Below are 19,174 nucleotides of genomic sequence, written 5' to 3'. Positions count from 1 at the left end.
TAGTCTCAATTTCTATACTCTTAAATACTTGCTTACTTAATACAATTATTGAAAAAACCAAAGAAGAAAATATTTGTGTGCACTTCGTAAAATATAAAAATGACTTAATGTATATTCATACATATCCTTTGACTTCTTAGAAAGTTGTTCAAGTTTATGCTCACCATACTGAAAGACTGAACTTCTAAAATGATCATATTACTTTGTGTGATGAACCAAGTGGATGCTTGCAGGCGTATGAAGAGATCAGAGTACTGGAACACTGTAATTCAAATCTGATAGTTCTGCTGATCCTGTTTTTTAAAAAGTTTTAAATATATATCCTCCATAAAAACAAAAATAGGAGCTGCCTAGGTTGTAGTCCTAAAGGAATTATTATTTATATTTTATTCTTGAATTGTTTGTTATGGCAATTTATGTTTATGACAAGACTGTGTAGTGTTTATAATTCTTTGAATCTCTTTGCCTGTTGATATGAGCCACAGCAAAAAACTGCTGATGACTAGAACAAGGTTAGCTAAAGAAAGGATTAAAATTTATAGAATAAATAATTTTTATAATCTTCTTATAAATATTCCTTTGGGCACACGTTTACATATATACCCACATAGAGAGATACACACTTCACACGCTGTTTCAAAGGTATTCATTTCTGCCCCAGTATTAATAATTTTAGCAATCCTGTTTCATATATTACAGATCTGACTTTTTTAATAATTTTCACTTGCTTATCATTTGGGAATTTTCAAGCAGATTTGAATATTTTATTATACATACATTTCAAATAGGTACAGCCTGTTTCAAACACTGATGTAATGTTTCATAGGATGAAAATTTTAACAAAAAGATCCATTTATTTCTTCAGGCACAGAAAAACAGTTTTAAGATGTCTATAAGCATCCATAGAGCTCACCACATGCACAGTAATGTGAGCATTTAGAAGTTCAGCCATGGAGAGTGTGTGAGCCAGAACCGTGCACTCAGCAGGCACAATCTTATGCAGCCCTGGCACAGTCTGCTATTCATCAGCAAGCTCTGTGTCTAACTCTCTGTTACAGCAGCCCTTCTGTTACTCTACACTTAAAGAGAATATCAAATAAAGTCCATATGCATATTTAAATATTTAAGATGCTATTTTGCTAGTAAAATTCCCCTCATGACACTTCAATTTTATAAAGATCAAAATGGTATGCTTGCTAAAAGTAAGTAATGTTTTGTCTCTGGAAGCAATAAAATAATTGTGAAACTTTTGATACTGGTACCTGGGATAAAATATGTAGTACCTAGGGCTAGTGTGGTTGGTTTTAAGATGCCATCATGTTGATATATTCATACAGACTTAAGAAAAGAGAACATTGTTTCTATCCAGAGTAGTAACCATAGAAAAATGGAAATGTAACAAATTAAAAGGGACAGACAATACAAGGCAAATATAACTTTGTAATGTAAGATTCATAAATTTATTTTTTTCTTTAATAGAAGTACAATATATTTTCATGGTATTTTACATTTTAGAAATATAAAATGATTGTCTCTAAGTACTTAAGTTCTTTTGCCAAAGACAAAGATAGAATAAACAGCTGTTAGTAGAAATCAAAGAGAAATATGTGAGTTAGCAAATCAGAATGCTACATTGCAAGATAATTTTATACATATAATGCTGTTAATATATTTGCCATATTTTAGATAGAATTTACATATATTCTAAATAGAGTTTCATCAACAATGTTATCTTTATAGTATGCTAGATCACACCAACACAGAGTTTGTATTTTTTATTCCTGGGAAATACTCTAGCTACTGAGAAATCAATTACGTAGATTCTATTAAATATTCTGGTTGCTTTAATTTTCCTACACCTGCTAGTTAATATAATATATTTTAGACATCCTTTATATTTGTTAGTCAACTCAGTATATTAATAGAATGACCAATGGGCTCAATATGCTCTAGTAATATAATAATTAGGAAATGTGTAGAAATTTAATGTTAATTTTCCATCATATTCTGCTAAAATAGAAATTCCCACTATAAATGGGAATACAAATATAATAGGAAACTGAAAATACACAGAGTCTCTACCCAACCATTTCACTGCTAGAAATCAGGCCATCAATATATTTTCAAAAGTATACTAATATATATGTAAGTGGATATTCATTGCAGTGTAGTTTATATTGAAATGGGAGTGGGGGCTAAAATCAACTAAATATTAATTAATAGAAAATGGATTTTTAAATTTTGATAGATTCATGCAGCTAATTACTTTGGAAATGTTAAAATTAATGAAGTAGTGTAAGTCTAAAGCAGGTATAGAAACTATATTATAAAAATAATAGAAATAGATAAGACAGTTCTCTAGAAGGATAAACAAAAAGATTGTTTTCAGTAATGTATTCAGGGAGAAGTACAAATGAGGTTAAGGAGTGGTGGGGTGACACTGATTTTTTTTCATACTTTAATAAATTGACTGTTCTCAACCTTGTGTAGACATTACATCAATGGTTATTTATTCTTAACCTCCAAAGTGATTATTGGGATTATGGGTCATTTTAACATTCCCTATTGCAAAATTATTTATTTTGAATATTATTATTGAAAATAAAAAAAAATAAGATGCCAGTCAAGAGAACAGATAAAAGAAATCCTTGTTAAACTAGATGATTTTTATGGGAAAAGAAAAATTTATTTGCTTAACATTTTAATGTTATTTTGCCTAGGAAAAAAATGAAATGATTATAAATACAGAAAAAGTCACTATCCTATGGAAGTGTCATGATTTTATATATTAAAACAATAAAAATAACCATTTTCACATTGTGTTCATTATTTCAATTTATGAATTTCACCATCTGCACAAGCAAGTTTTGAGTTCAGATTTTGCTTTACAAATTAAGTGCTTTTTAAGATTTAAAGGAAAGAATTAAGGCCATTTTTTTGCAATTGTCAACACATATTAACTTAATTATGTGAAAACAAACTTTTTATATGATAGTATCTTTACTTTCAGTAATTTCAGAAGGTACCTGTTTAATAACCTGTTAAAGTCTTCCTGTTTCAAGTTTGGATTAGTAACAACTAATAAAAGTTGTTTCTTGGTTTTAATAAATATATTTATTATTAAAGCTAAATTAACCATAAGCATTTATCTAAACTTTATTAAGTCTCAATTATTTTTATAGCAAATATTATTCATTATTACACACAACTGTTAAGGATCTTGGATTTTACCATATTTACAAGCTAGAAAACTAGTCTGTTAATGTTCGTGTATGCTGGGAAAAGATTTAAGACTCCTAGATTAGAGACAAATGACTTTGCTACTCATGGCAAAAGTCATAGCAAGAATTTCTTGTTCATGCTTTTTCTCCACATTCCCCGGTCCCAGTGGAGCAGCACAGGTGGTTGAGATAGAGGACTGCACACACAGTGGTTTAAATTCGAGGGGAGAAGACTGTGAGTAGGAGTAATCTATTACTTTTATTGTAAACCTGCTCTTTGTCTTGTGGGAGGTAGCACATCAAATTTGCATATTATGAACACAGTCCTAGGAAATGGCCCAAAGGGTGGTGGGACATTGCATTCTCAGGATACCAATGAGAATCTCCAGTGCTTTTGGTAGATTGTCTCTGGTTATTTGTTAACAATTCAATTTCACTTAATTTAGGAATTTTTATTATATGACCCACAGGACATTTACGAGTATCTGTCAGAAAGCAGGAATGACATATGATGAATTTCAGTTTTTTGTGGGATCTTCTGGAAGCTCCATTTTAATGTACAATTATAACAAATGTAGTAGAGTATAAAAATTCAGTAATATGGAAGTTAATTACATAAATATTGTAAATTTATTGGGAACAGATTTAAAAATATGTCACAAAAGGGTATTACAAACTGTAAGAGTGTTGAAAGTAGCACACTTAACTTGGGGGAAAGCAAATGAAAGTAGTAGCAAGTTATGTTATTGAAAATTCCAAAGATAATCAGGACCAAGGAAGGAAAAATTGTATCTAGAGATGTCATAAGTATCACATATCAGTTAGAACTAGAATTTGAAACAAATATACAATTCTGAAATAAAAAATTATAAGCCTTATATAAAGTCATTCTGGATTTAACCTAGGAGATAAAGAACTCTCATATGAGAGAAAATTAGACTTCCAGTATTGTGTTGTTAAGTTATATGTCCCAAAATAAATGAAGAAAGTAAGGAATTTAGACAAAAGTTACATTCTATAGGGTCATAGTATAGAGCGTGGGTTTTATTTTCAATAACAGAAATATTGAGTGGAAATAGAAATACTGAAAATTTTAAACAGATTTCAGACATAGTTTGATTACAATTTGCAAAGATCACTCTGGCAGCGTTGAGAATTAACTGTCTCAGTATCAGTGATCTGTCATGTAAACCTCATAGTGGTTTAAACAATTTTACTTGAAATTATATTAAGATAATTTTTTTATGTTCTCATGAAGAATGAGGTATCATTTCTCCTTTCATATTTCAGTAACAACAGTGTTTTCTTTAGGCAAAAACTCTAAACTCTTGACTTAAAAAGTTGGAGTTTAAGAACTATTGTTTTTAACTCATTTTTATAAAAGAGTAAATTTAGATTCATGGACACAAAATGATAGGTAATGCATAGTAATAATATTTCTGTGGAAATAATATGACAAACTGAATAAATGAATATTCCACTAAGAGTAAATTTTACTTCTCATGCTAACCTGAACTCTTCCTCATCTAGACAATCTCCACCTGTATTTTACTGACAGCTGAATATTGAATATGGCCCATCCTTCAGGTCAATCAAACTTGAAACCTTGTGGTCATCCTAATCCACCCTTCCTAACCACCCCAAACAAGTAATGAATCAAAAGTTCTGCTTATTTTACATCCTCAATATCTCATAAATCAATTTTTTAAATTTTTAAAAAATATTTCAGTGTCACTGTGTTGTTCCTGGTGCTCATCCTTTCTCAAAGGCAAGGAATAACAAGGTAATCTTTAGTCTAACTGCTCAAGAATCTCTACAAGATGATTTTTTTTTGTCAATGTACTACAAAATAAGCTTTCAGATACAATAAAAAAAAGTTTTTTTTAAAGTAATAATCATTAGAATTCTGTGTAAAACTATGATTTGAGTTCTCCCAAAATGACATTTGAAATTTAAATTTAAAATGAAAACATCTTAGTACATGTTATATTACACAACTTTAGTTAATCTCCAAATGAGCTATGTATATTTCTATAGAGGTAATATTTTAGAGAGTTATTTAATAGTACAGTAGGTGATTTACTTGTTTTACAAATGAACTGTAAGTAAATGGCAGCAAGAGGGAATTATCTCCAACTAATAGCCATAGCTGAAAGCTTTCTTGAAATTTTTTTATATAGAAGCATGAAACTATACCATGAAATTATTTAGATACATTAAAAACCCTAAGCAGTCCTCCTACACATTTTGGATTTGAAAAAATGTAGACTATTTTCAAATTATGTTACTATATTTCTAATGGAAATTAGATGAAAGTAGGAGAGGAATAATTCTTGAAAAGTAGTCCTGCACAATTTGATAAAACAAGGATATTGTTCAAAAGGAGAAGTTGATGAAATAATACTAATGCCCTAAAAGTAATCAAGTCTCCAGTCTATTGACTGCCAAACTGGAAAAAGAAATATTAAGCTGTGTTAATTTTTAATTAAATAATTTACATTATTAAAAATGTTTAAATCATTGAAATTCATTAAAATTGAATGCATAAAAAAGAAACAACTGTTTAATTATTTCTTAATTATTTTCAATGAAGTAGTAAGTTAATTTAAATAGCTTTCTATGAATAAATATAGAATAGCCACACAAATTTGAACATAATTTTGTTTCTCTCACCCTATAAACATTTTAGGTAAGTTGAAAAGATATATTTAAAATATACACTATAGTTTTCTCTCCAAATCACTTTTTTAAAATCAAGGGTTTCAGCACAGCAATTTCCTTCCACATAATGGTCCAAATCTCAGGTAGCAGAGTTCACTTTTCTCATTTAAAGGTGTGAATATAACCTGCTATAAATGGCTTAGCCATTCCTAGAATCATGACAGGGCTGTCTGAATTTTACCCATGGTGGTAAGTAGCTGTCTTTTTAAATCAACTCTTAATACTGGTCGGGGTGACCCCAACTTTGAATTGATTTATCCACTCATCCATTATTATGAGTTTTAAAATATTTTTTGCAATATCAGTGGCAAATAAATTCATTCTTTGAAGAATCATTTAACTTGACAGAAAGAATTTTAGAACACAATAGGGCAAGTAATGGATTGTTAGCTTGCAACTCCATTAAATAAGGACCAAACATTAATCTTGGTTGAGATTCTCTTATAGCACAATAATTAGTGTATTGAAAAATTTGGTTTTATATAAAAGATGTTTAACAAAGAGAAATATATTTAATTACTAAAAATAGTGTCCATTGATGTTATTGTAACTCCATCTCATTGTATTATAAAATAATTATTGCTTGTTATTATTTCAATTTATATTCACTGCAAAATTCACTTTTTTATGTACAAATTATTTGTGTTCTTATAATGATAACCACAGGCAGCATTAAGAGTAATTCAATCTAAAGCAGCGGTCCGCAACCTTTTTGGCACCAGCTACCGGTTTCACAGAAGACAATTTTTCCAGAGATGAGGGGGTGATGGTTTTGGCATGCTTCAAGCGCATTACATTTATTGTTCAGTCAAACTTCGCTGCTAATGATGATCTGTATTTGCAGCCGCTCCCCAGTGCTAGACTCACTACCTCAGCTCTACCTCAGATCATCAGGCATTAGATTCTCACAAGGAGGGCGCAACCTAGATCCCTGGCACTTGTAGTTTGCGCTCCTGTGAGAATCTAATTGCTGCTGCTGATCTGACAGGAGGCGGAGCTTATGCGGTGATAGAAGCCATGGGGAATGGCTGTAAATACAGATGAAGTTTTGCTCTCTTGTCAACCACTCACCTCCTGCTGTGCATCCCAATTCCTAAAAGGCCACAAACCAGTACCAGTCTGCGGCCCAGGGGTTGGGGAGCTGCAGATCTAAAGAATTCCCTCATGCTGTTCTTACATTTTTGCCTTTTCTATTATGTCCAAAAAGTAGAATCATAGAGTATGCCACTGTTTGAGTCTGGGATCTTTCATTTAGCATAATGTATTTGAGAATTTTTCATATTATAACTGGGTAATATTCCAGTGAGTGACATAATACAGTTTGTCCACTCACCCATTAAGAAGCATTTAGATTGTTCTAGTTTTTGGCGATTATTCATAGTACCACTCTAAACATTTTGTGTCTAGATTTCTGTTATCCATGGATAATATAATTTATCCACTAAACATAAGTTCAAAAATAAGTTGTATGAACATAAATTTCTGGGAAAAATACCTAGAAGAAATGCAGTTCCCAGGTGATTTGGTAAATATTTTTAAGTTTATAATAAACTCCCACACCATTTTTTAGAGAAGCTGTACCATTTTGCATGCTCATCAGCAATGTTTTTCTTGCTCTAAATCCTTTTCAGTTATTTTTAGACGTTCTTATAGATGTATAAGTTACCTCATTGAGTATTTATCTCCCTAATGACTGATGATGATGTGCATTCTTTCATTTACTAATTTTCTTTCCATTTATCTTTTTTTAATGAAATGTTCACATCTTTTGCTTGTTTTTTACTTAGAGTTGCTGGTTTTCTTACTGTTGAGTTTTGAGAATTTTTTATATATTCTGGGCATGAGTCCTTTGTTTGAATTGTAATTTGTAATATCTCCCCCAACCCCCAGTTTGTAGCTTGCCTTTTTATCCTTTTGCCATTGACCTTCACAGAATAAGGATTTTTTTATTTTGATTATGTTCAATTTATTGACTCTACTCTTGTTGATTGTGTTTTTGGCATCATATCTATGAATTCTTTGCCTAATCTAAGGTCCCAAAGGTTTTTTACTGTACTTTCCTCTAAGAGTTTTGTGATTGCGTATTTTCTGTTAAGAACAATGATCTATTTTTGAGTTGTTATACATGTTATGCATTGTGGGTTTATTTTTTTTCAAACCTATGGATGCATAGTCACAGATTCACTTTTTGACAAGATTATCCTTTTTCATTGAATTGCTATTGTACATTTACCAAAAATCAAAGTACATGTACAGATCTATTTCTGTATCTTATGTTCTATTAGTCCATGAATTTTACCTTTCATCAATATCACACTGCCTACAGTACTATAGGTTTATAGTGTTTCTTAAAGTCTGAAAGAGTTCTTGAACTTTCTTTTTCAAAATTATTTCACTATTCAAGTTCCTTTAACTTTCCATATAAAATTCAAGCAATAAAATTCACCATGTTAATAACAGTGCAAGAAAAGCCCCATAATCATATCGATAGATACAGATTTATTGTCTAGTTTCCCACCTTAGAGGAAAAATATTAAATCTGGTTGCCCAGTGCAAAAAAGTCCCACTTTTAAAAGGCACGGTTCACACCATAGTTATATAATGATGTATTATTTGGCATGGGCAGGTGAGAAATTCCAGGCCTCTTGGAGAAAGCAACAGAGGACAGACACCCTCCTACAGAAACCCACATCTTCTCACAAGACCATGAACTCACTTAAGAGTACACGTAGAGGCATAAATGACAGACCAAATATCTGATGTATGTGGGAGTAAGTCAGAGCATGAGTGCATTTGTATGAGCAGACAGGGCCTCTGCAATCAGGTCTCCAAAGTGCTCTATCTGAAAGGCCAAGCTGTCAAGCTACCAGGGCACTTCTTTTTAATTTGCATAAAGGTGCTATGGAACTATCCTTTTTTGAACTCATAGTGCGTACTTATACGTAAAATAATTTTGAAAATTATAGCAGGAAAAAAAAAGCACAAAATGTGTTTGGACAGAATATTTAACACACTGGGCTAATGCCTGACCTGATTATCTTTTTATTGATAATTTATATTAATAATATCTATTAAGAAAATTTTATAGATTCTGACATCTGATATTAACAAACTCAATTTTATTTACTTAAATTGTTATCCCATGCAACATTCTTAACAATACCTTTAAAGTAGGAAATTGGCCTACTTTTTTCCTTTTATTTTTTACCCTTGACTCTAAGCACATAATAGGTGCTAAATAAATGGTTGTTTAACATAAATAAAATAAATCTTTTAAAAGTTTAGTTATTCTATTATGGTATATCTTTCTTTAAAAGAAAAACACACTAAAACTGCATTATTTAAAAGAAATTCTGTTTAAAATGAGAACAAAGAAATTGAGTCACTACTGTGACCTGATCTATAAAAGTGAGGCTGTTGAGAATAATACTGAGAGTTTCAACATAACCTGTTAAATTCTGAGTGACGTATCTTGGATTTTTATTACACTGTCTAACATTCCACCAGTTTGCCATTTTGAAGAAGAAAAGGGCACTGACTAAAACTAAAAACAAACTTTCTCCTTTTAATTGCAACTAATTAGTTATGTGGCTTGACTCTCAGTTTATTTGCCCATAAAATAGGTGATTTAGACTACATATTTTAATGATTCTTTATAATTCTAACCATATATAAGGTTTGATAATTTTATTTACTTGGAAAATCAAGTCAATGTATAAAATATTATTTCAAAATATCAATTAGCATAAGGACCATTGAGCAATGAGGTATTGATATTAAGGATAGTAAGAAAAAGAAACTTTGGGTTAACTTAATAAGAATTTGAATTCTATGTTTCTTACTAGCTACAAGATCTTAGATGAGTTTAATAAGATTATGAAGATTTAGAGCCTCCATATGTAAAATAGAGACAATAAGATATTGTTGGTGGTAACTATAATAAAACAGTGTCAGTTTTCTTACATTTCTGTATGTCTGCTTCTTAATGCTATGTATTTTGTTGTGCATGACAATAGATTCCTGTGACTTTTAATGTGACAGAAATTCTTGCTTTCCATCTATTTTACTTCCCAGTGGCAGTTTATTATTATTATTATTACTTTAATTGGCAGGTAAAATTGTATGTATTTATAGTGTACAACAAGATGTTTTGATGTATATAAACCCAGTGGTAGTTTCTAAGGGGGCCCCGTTTCTGTTAAGATTTATCTATATAGTTCTTGGCTTTTTAGGAACCAGCTAATTTATTTTTTCCTTATCATGATGAAGAGTACGCTGTTTGTGGTTGTCCTTCTCTCGAGCTTTTTAGGTACACGCATGTGCAACTTTTTCAGAAAATAGTTCCAGAGCTTTTGTTTTCCAACAGACACAAGGTCTCACTCTGGCACCCAGGCTGGAGTGCAGTGGCACGATCATAGAGAACTGCAGTCTCAAACTCCTGGACTCAAGCAATCCGATCCTCCTGCCTCATCCTCCCTGGTAGCTTGGACTACAGGCACGTGGCACCTGCCTGTGTAATTATTTTAAAATGTTTTTGTAGAGATGAGGTCTGCCGATGTTACCCAGGCTGATCTCTAACTCCTGGCCATAGCAATGCTCTCACATAGGCCTCCCAATGTGTTGGGATTACAGGCGTCAGCCTACTGTGCTTGGCCCAAGAGCAACATTATAGGAGCATATTTTAGCTACACAACTTTTTTCCGTGTTTAGCTTTTTCACTGTTCCTTTTGCTTTCTCTGGGGCAAAACACAGAGCTGATGCTCCCTTGGAGCAGATTAAAACTTCAAACACTCAGATTTTTTTCTTTCCTGTCTGTCATATGGTATAAAATTTGCCCCATGGGGAGTTTCCCAACTCAAGTATGCAGAGAATTTGAAAACATTCAAGAAGTCATTAAGTTGGCAAACAAAACCCATACACCATGGGGAAAAGCAGAGTCCAGTCATACCAGATCTGGGCATCTCCTAGTTCTTTCATATAAATATTCAGACTCATCTTAAATAATTGCAAGTATATTTAAGGTTATTACGCAGATTACATTTAATATACCTGTGCCCGCCATCTGTTATACCTCTTGGGGAAATGGCATTGAACATTTGGGAATTCTTTTTTTATAAGCAATAATGTTTTATAGCTCATAAAGTATGAATGAAGTAAACTCTTTTAATTTTAATTACATGTTAGACATTTATATTATGACAATTCTGGGAGAATGAATTATATGTCTTTTCAGGGTGGTGAATTATAGATGCAAGGAATACACACAGGTATGCACACCACTTTTAATACATTATTTCATTTTTTTCTGACTTTGTTAAAGAACAAAAGTTATGTTTTTAAAAAAAATGTGTAGCATCAATTCAGGCAGAAGAAAGACAGGAATTCCATCTTCCCAGGCAGATGTCAAAAACATTTAAACAGCTGTCAGACCAGTTCAAACTGTCATCAGAAGTGACCTTAAACCAAGTGTAGATTTTAAATGTTATAAAAAAAAAGTGAAAAAAACAACACAGTGCCATTATGCAGCTGTCTGAAATATTAAATGAATGAATGAACATCTGTTCAGTTGCTCTTCAAATTTTAATGGTTTGGAGAGAAATTCTGTTGTCTTAGATCTTTAAGAACATCTGAGGCCCATACAGCTTCGACACCTGTGAAAGTTTCTCTCTGAAAACGTGCATTCCCACTTCAAAGCTTCTACTACTGTTCTTTGCCACAAACGTATGCCACAAACAAGAGAACGAATTATTATTATTTATGATATTTAAATATATTAAGAATAAAATTCTTTGGGCTTAAATAAACTTTTAAAAGCAGAACATATACAATTTTTTGAGGAAAAATATTAAATCAGAGCAAACAATTGAAATGTCATTTTTAGCATATCTGAACATTGGATATTTGAAAACATTTCTTTTTAGAATTAGCATACATAATGGTGCAAAGGTATTGAAATGCAATACTCTGTCTCACATATTATTTTTTCATTTATTTATGAGATCATTCCTTTTAGAATTAAAACAAAATCCTGCACAGAAAAGCATCAAGTTTATATTAAATATCTTACTGATATAAGTAAAATATTGCCATACATGCATTTGCCTAGTTAATGTGAACATGCATTTTTCTGTTAATGCCTTTATACACATATGTGTTTATGTATGTGAGTGTGTACACATGGTTATGTATAATAAATTTTTGATAATCTAACTGATGATACAATATTATATCAAATCTGGTATGGGAAATCTATAATATTCTCTGATAAAAGAGATTCCATATATATCTACTTGTGTATGTTAATGTGGATAAATCATTTTCAAATTCTCTATTGATCTTTTGCATCTATGAAAAGAAATCAAGTTTAGGATTTAAAATATAAGTGAATATTTAAAGCCAGATTTGCTTTAGGTTAAATTGGAATTTAGGCACTGGCATACCATTATACATAAGAGTTCTAAAAAGAAACTAAAATAAATATCATACCTGGAGAATATAAATAAGATAATAAATGTATATCAATTGAAAATACAGGTGAAAATCGAGAAGGTTTTATAGGGATACTATACTTTAATGCCTGGACACATGAGGAATATTTCTGTAAACTGAAGTTAGACTGAAAAATTAAATTTCTTCGGGCCCCTGGAGATCCCAGTCAGTGATTCTTAACTCTGGCTTCACATTAAAAACACCAGAGAACATTTTTAATATTTAGATACCCAGGCTATGCCCCAGATCAATTCAATTAGAATCTCTAGGTTCTGACCTAGGCATCAGTAGTTTTTAAAGCTCCCCACATAGTTATAATATGCATCCAAGTTTGGGAGCCAGCTGTATAAAGTGTAAACAAGTAATCAAGTATAACAAAATAATCCTGTGTTTTATGTTAACTTATCTATATTTTAGGACATATAAAAAGCATTTTAATGCATAAATGTCTACTGTATTTAGTTTTATTCCCTTGGGTTTTATTGATTTCCAGCTAATATTCTTTTATAATTATATATATGTAATATTTACTAAAGCTGTAAATAGTACTTTCATCTATCAGCTAATAAAGTCTCATAAAATATGTATTACTGAATGTCACTAGGGCATTCTGAAAATAAATCTAGGAATTACAGAATTAGAAGAACTTTGAAAAACAATTTAGTCTACCTGCATTGTCAAAGGCAATTTAAGTTCAGTTTTTACTGTATAGAATCCTTTATGTTTATAATGGCAACATGTAGCTATTTTAAATACATTTATTAATATCCATTTAGTACTGTTACTAAATTATTTTTACATTATGATTTTGTTTTAAAAATATACATAGATTTAGCTATGTGTGATATATACATAAAGTATTTTGGGAATATATGACTAAATAATCTTAAAAATCAGTATCCATGAGAGGTTAGGTTTTGGATCACTTTTCCTTGTTTATTTTATAATTTTCTATCATAAATATTTATTTATTTGTTCTAAAAAGATATTTAAATATGGTTCTTGCATTTCACAAAATTCCAAACATTGGATATTTCAAATCTTCAAAATTGTGCAAATTTTAGCACTTTGAAATCATCCCATTCAGTTCATTCTGCATATTTTAACCTAAATTTTTTGTCAGTAGTTGCAGACCAGTCAAAGGCAGATTGATTTACAAATAGCAATAATAAACAATTGTTTGATTTCATCCTTTTCTTATTGCTCCTTTGACTAAATATCTGCAGGTGAGAGGAAGTTTATTGTACCTTGCTGTAGTGTCTACAGTCTGTTCCATGGCCATGGATGGGTTGACAGAAATCCTGAGAAGCTTGCTGGAAAGAACATACAGGTCTTTCTTTAAAGAGCTGCAGGACGTTTTTCATAGTGCTTTATTTCAGACTTGTTGGAAAAGCATTATGTTTCTGCATTTTTGTTCCTGTTATCTGAGCCACTACATCTCATATCAAAATATTTCAATCCGCTTCTGTTTTTTTCTTCCTAGAATATGTGTTCTTGTGAAATTCCTGATCATCTTTCCTAGTCATATTTTAAACCACTTGTTAAAAGTCAACATACCAACCTTCATTTTATTCCTAGTTTCACAAGAAGCAAGTTTTATCTTCTTTATGAATTTACAGATATTTAGAAAGCTTTATTTGTATTAAAGTATACTTTAAATACTAAAGTATATGTGACCATATTTCCTAATTAATTGAGAACATTTCACTAACAATAAAGATGCTCATATATACAAAGGCATTCAGTGCCACTATCTTAACCATCTCAGAGTTCACCAACTAACCAAGCCGAAGGAAGGAAGGAAGGAAGGAAGAGAGGGAGGACACTCACCTAGATTTTATGGCTTGTTCCTATTTAAAAAAAACCCTGCCTGCTTATTTTAGAAATATTTACTACAATAGAGTAGATTTGGTAGCTTGAATTGTATGTTTGCAATAAAATGCTTAATACTTTTTTATATGGAATGGTTAAATAATAAGGAACGGTAAGTAGCTCTTAATAGGTGATATTTACAACTTCTACTATTTTTCTATATGAGTAATCAATATTGAATAATACTTATTCTCTTTCCTAAAGTTTTGTTATGTATCTTAATAGTAACATCAAGAAGTTTGTGAAAATTCAAAAAAATTTTAAAGTAGTTTTCCTTTGTTTTTCATAAGTCAAATTTGAATACTCAAATAAAGCAGGATCAAAAACTGTAGAATTATTCATTAAAGAAAATGCAAAGCTTTAAGTTATATCAGAAAACACAATAAACTTTGCTTTGTGTTTAAATTTCCTTTTAAACTCTAAGTATTTATACTGATATTTTTACATATTTCTCAGACAAGGCAAAAAATCCCATCAACTTGTAGTCTGATGTTCTACTTAATTTTATATATCATTTACAAATACTTTTAAATTATTGTTTAATTATTTAACTTTACTTTTAAAATTGTAATATTTAAACAATCTTTTATAAAAGGAGAGATAAAATACTGAATTTTTTTCATAAACTGACAAACCATGAATCCAATATTTATAAAGCTCTTGAATATTATTTTTTTAATTTTTAAAAGTTACATATTTTAAAATTTGGACCCTCTCTAAAACTAAGTATCCTTCAGTTAAAATGTAAAGATCAAAGATAAGTAGTATCAAAGAATAAGATGCTAGATCTTATGTCTTATAGTATGTAATAGTTTATATTTAATTTAATGATAGTATTAATATATGATGAAAAATCAGCAAGATATTGTTTCAGATACCTACTTTTTCTAGTTTGTTATTTGAATCTGCTAGCTTAAAAGACACTGTCTTTTGTCTGGAATAATAGAATTAATCTCTTTTCATCCTTGTGAAATAAAATTTGAAATAGCATATTGGTTTATGTTTGTATTATTGTTTTAATTAAATGTGGTTTAGGAATATATTTGCTTGATAATTACTTGTCTGAAGTTTCAAAGCATCCAAATACTGAGGAAATATGTACATACACATACACACACTCTCACATGTACACATATATGTAGATATGTAAATGCATCTCTATAAATTTAACTAAATGTTATATAGACATATATACACACACATATACAACCTATCTTTCATCTATAACTATTTATAGGCATAAGTTTTTGTATAGGCATGTGTATGTATACACACATATATATATGTTTATACATTTGATTACATTTTTGTTCTGCACAGTTTGGTGTCTCCTAGACAAACGTCTCTGAATAAATCAGGCCATTTGTTTATAGGCATATATTTAAAATTATATGTGTGAAAAAATATTCTTTTTTTCCTCACTAAAAACCAAACAAATACATAAAAAAGCAGATTCTAAAGTGAAAATATTAAATTCTCTCTTAAATTCTATTGTGATACATATCTTTGACCTATAATCTTGCATTAAAATATTATAGTTTCTTTTTTCATTTTTTTCTAGATAAGTTACTATTTGTCAAACTATTTAGGTAATAAAATCTGTGATAGCTCATTAGCAGATGATTTACTATCTACATATACCACGCAGTATGGATTCATTCTTGGCATCTGTGATTAAATGTCATTTGGAACACATTTTCACAAGGACACCTTGGAGGAAATGGTTTTGTGTAAATTGCATACATGTACCATTTAAGGAGATTGATGGATCAGGATCACAGAAGTACAAAAATATTTGATAATTGCATACCATGTATTTGCAAATATTGTTTTATTGGACCCAGCAGTATTTGGCTCTAGGTGTTGTCAGTTATTCTTGACACTTCACAGTTTCTTAGCATAGTTTAAGGTTTGAGTGTAAACAATCTATAAAACTGTCACATCAAATTGGTGAGAATTAGCTAAGCATTATGTAGTTGGAGCAAAAAGATACAACAATTAAAAATATATGGTGGCATAGCTCTCATTTAAGTAGAAGATGGTTTGGCTTCAGTGAACTTTTACTATAATCCAATCCTTGCTCCAATGACAACAATGCTTTGTATGGGTAAGCAGCACCTGATAGTAGCATCTGAAGAAACTGAAAGTAGAGGTGCTGGGAAAAGAAAATGAGTAGAAAGAAAGGACTAAAGGATTAACACCTAAGCTCCAGTGACCACCCTCTTCACCACTGCATTCTCTTGCTTGTTATAACACATTACTGATTTCTCAAGATTTAGAGTTTAGAGGACCTCATATGAGAAGATTGAAACTGATTAAAATGATTACTATATGAAAAATGCAAAACCTAAATGTGTGTTTTTATTGAAAATGCCAAAATTCCCTTTGGTTTGATATTTACCTTGGTATTATTAGCCACTTACAAATCTTGTGAAATAAATCAGGCAAGTCTTTGATATCTTTGACTTCTGTTCAGGCCAGACATAATAAACCTTATGCTATACATGTTTCATTAAAATGTATAATAATATAGAAACAAGATCTTAAACAATGAGATTTTAGGATTTTGTTTCCTTTTAAAGGGAATTCTAGGCCGGGCGCGGTGGCTCACGCCTGTAATCCTAGCACTCTGGGAGGCCGAGGCGGGTGGATTGCTCAAGGTCAGGAGTTCGAGACCAGCCTGAGCGAGACCCCGTCTCTACTAAAAATAGAAAAGACATTATATGGACAACTAAAAATCTATACAGAAAAAATTAGCCGGGCATAGTGGTGCATGCCTGTAGTCCCAGCTACTCGGGAGGCTGAGGCAGTAGGATCGCTTAAGCCGAGGAGTCTGAGGTTGCTGTGAGCTAAGCTGACGCCACGGCACTCACTCTAGCCTGGGCAACAAAGTGAGACTCTGTCTCAACAAAAAAAAAAAAAAAAAAAAAAAAGGGAATTCTATTATCATGATGATTAAATGTAAACTTTTAAAAAGAATTTTAAAATTAAGCTCTTTAAACATTAAGTATATATGTAATTTCTGTAATATAGTTTGATATTTTGAGAACAAAATTATAAAAAATAAGCAACAAAGACAGAAAATTTAAATTTAAGGTTTATAGCTATAATATTCTAATCTCAGAACAAAACAAAGTCCTATAAGGAAAATATATAAACTCTTATTTTTTCTTTTGCATAATAAATTGGGTCAAAATTTTATTATTCTCAGAAGCCAGATAGCTTTCCATACATTTTGTAGTCTCATGGTTGGATGATTAGGACCTACGAATTACAATAATAAAGTAACCTATTTTGATTTTCACTGTTCTTCCTCTGCACATATAAAAACTCCCCCAATCCAATGATTCTCTGTTAACTAATACATAGTATATAATCTTGTGGTCACTTTAAACTGTAAAACATAGTTACTAAGCTGTACTTAGAATATATAGTTTTTGTAATGTCCAAAGTTTCCTAAGTATTTCAAAGTTTTATATACCTCCTTCTCCCCACCTACCACCAGGTTCTATGAGAAGCCTGAAATATGTGAAGAGAAATATGTTCAGCTTCTTACTTCTTGGCTTACATTTCTTCTGTCAGCTTGCTGTTTTATTTTTTAAATTTGTATAAATTTATGACAACTTTGACCCATGACCACTCCAAATTTTTACATGGAATCACAGATAAGCAACATCTTCCTTCAAAGAAATCTTAATTTTTCCTCATCTCAATATATTCCCAATTGTTTTAGACTGTTGATATGAATGAGCTATTTAAATGTGTCACTCTGATCCTTGGTCATTGACTTTCTGCAAAATGTTCCTTCTCACAATATGCTTTCATATCTGATTTCTATTTTAAGGTATCAACCAAAAATTCCACGTTAACACCCTCTTGTTATTGTAATATATTTGGAGGGGGAAAGGAAGAAGAAATATAGGTAACTTAGAGTCAAACTTGCCTATGGCTAGCAAGCTAGTTGGCATACTCTGCTTGCTAGATAACATTCCTTCCCCAGTAATACTCTTAGTATTAAATATGTTTAATTTAAAGGTGGATTTTATTTTAGAAACATGCATGTTTTCTGTATATTGACATAACTCTATGACCATTGCATCTCCAACAAATATGCATTCAGGAATTAGGTTTTTTCAGGTATGGTAGAGTTATTCTCTAAAGTATTTAAACAGTACTCAGTAAAATCAGTTCTCCAATCAGTGTATGGACATGTGCCAAGTTGGATTGTGGGGTTCAGAACTGGAAAAGAAACATTTCACAGCAACTATGGAAAAGCATGGTACCCCTTTATATAGAACTTTATGAAGAGATGTTGTCTTTCATTCTCTGTTCCGCTACCCATTTCTGTTTCTCACCAATACTTATTGTGCTCTGTGGCAGTCACTGCCTTGAACATCTCCTTCTACAAAGACTAGAAGTAAATAAATGTGCACATGTGCATTTGATATTTGTTGTAGCTACTCCTCTCCTTAAATGGGTATCAAATTTTTGCTCAGATTTCAGGCAATTTCCCACTCTAATATTTGTGGCAAGAAAGATAATTTTGTTCATATGAGAACAGTCTCAACATTTATTTCAAAAGAAATGCTTTTAATTAATTATCAGTATCATGCTAATTATGTATTTACAGGTTCTTTTAAAAGATGAGAAAATCAGGCAACCGTGGACCGAGTGCTAGATCGTGATGTAAAGACTCAACTGGAGCTAGGGTGGGGAGATTATTCTGGGCAGAAAAACAGAAAGTACAAAGGTACTTTTGTATACTGGTAGGAAATATCCACTAGAAATACAATGTACCAAAAGAGAATGGAGGCTTGCTTGGGTAATATTCTTGAGTAGACAATAGAGGATAAGATATATTAAATTTGTAG

Source organism: Eulemur rufifrons, chromosome 18 (genome assembly GCF_041146395.1).
Source record: "Eulemur rufifrons isolate Redbay chromosome 18, OSU_ERuf_1, whole genome shotgun sequence".
NCBI classification, from domain to species: Eukaryota; Metazoa; Chordata; class Mammalia; order Primates; family Lemuridae; genus Eulemur; species Eulemur rufifrons.
Note: the sequence above shows the minus strand (reverse complement) of the source record.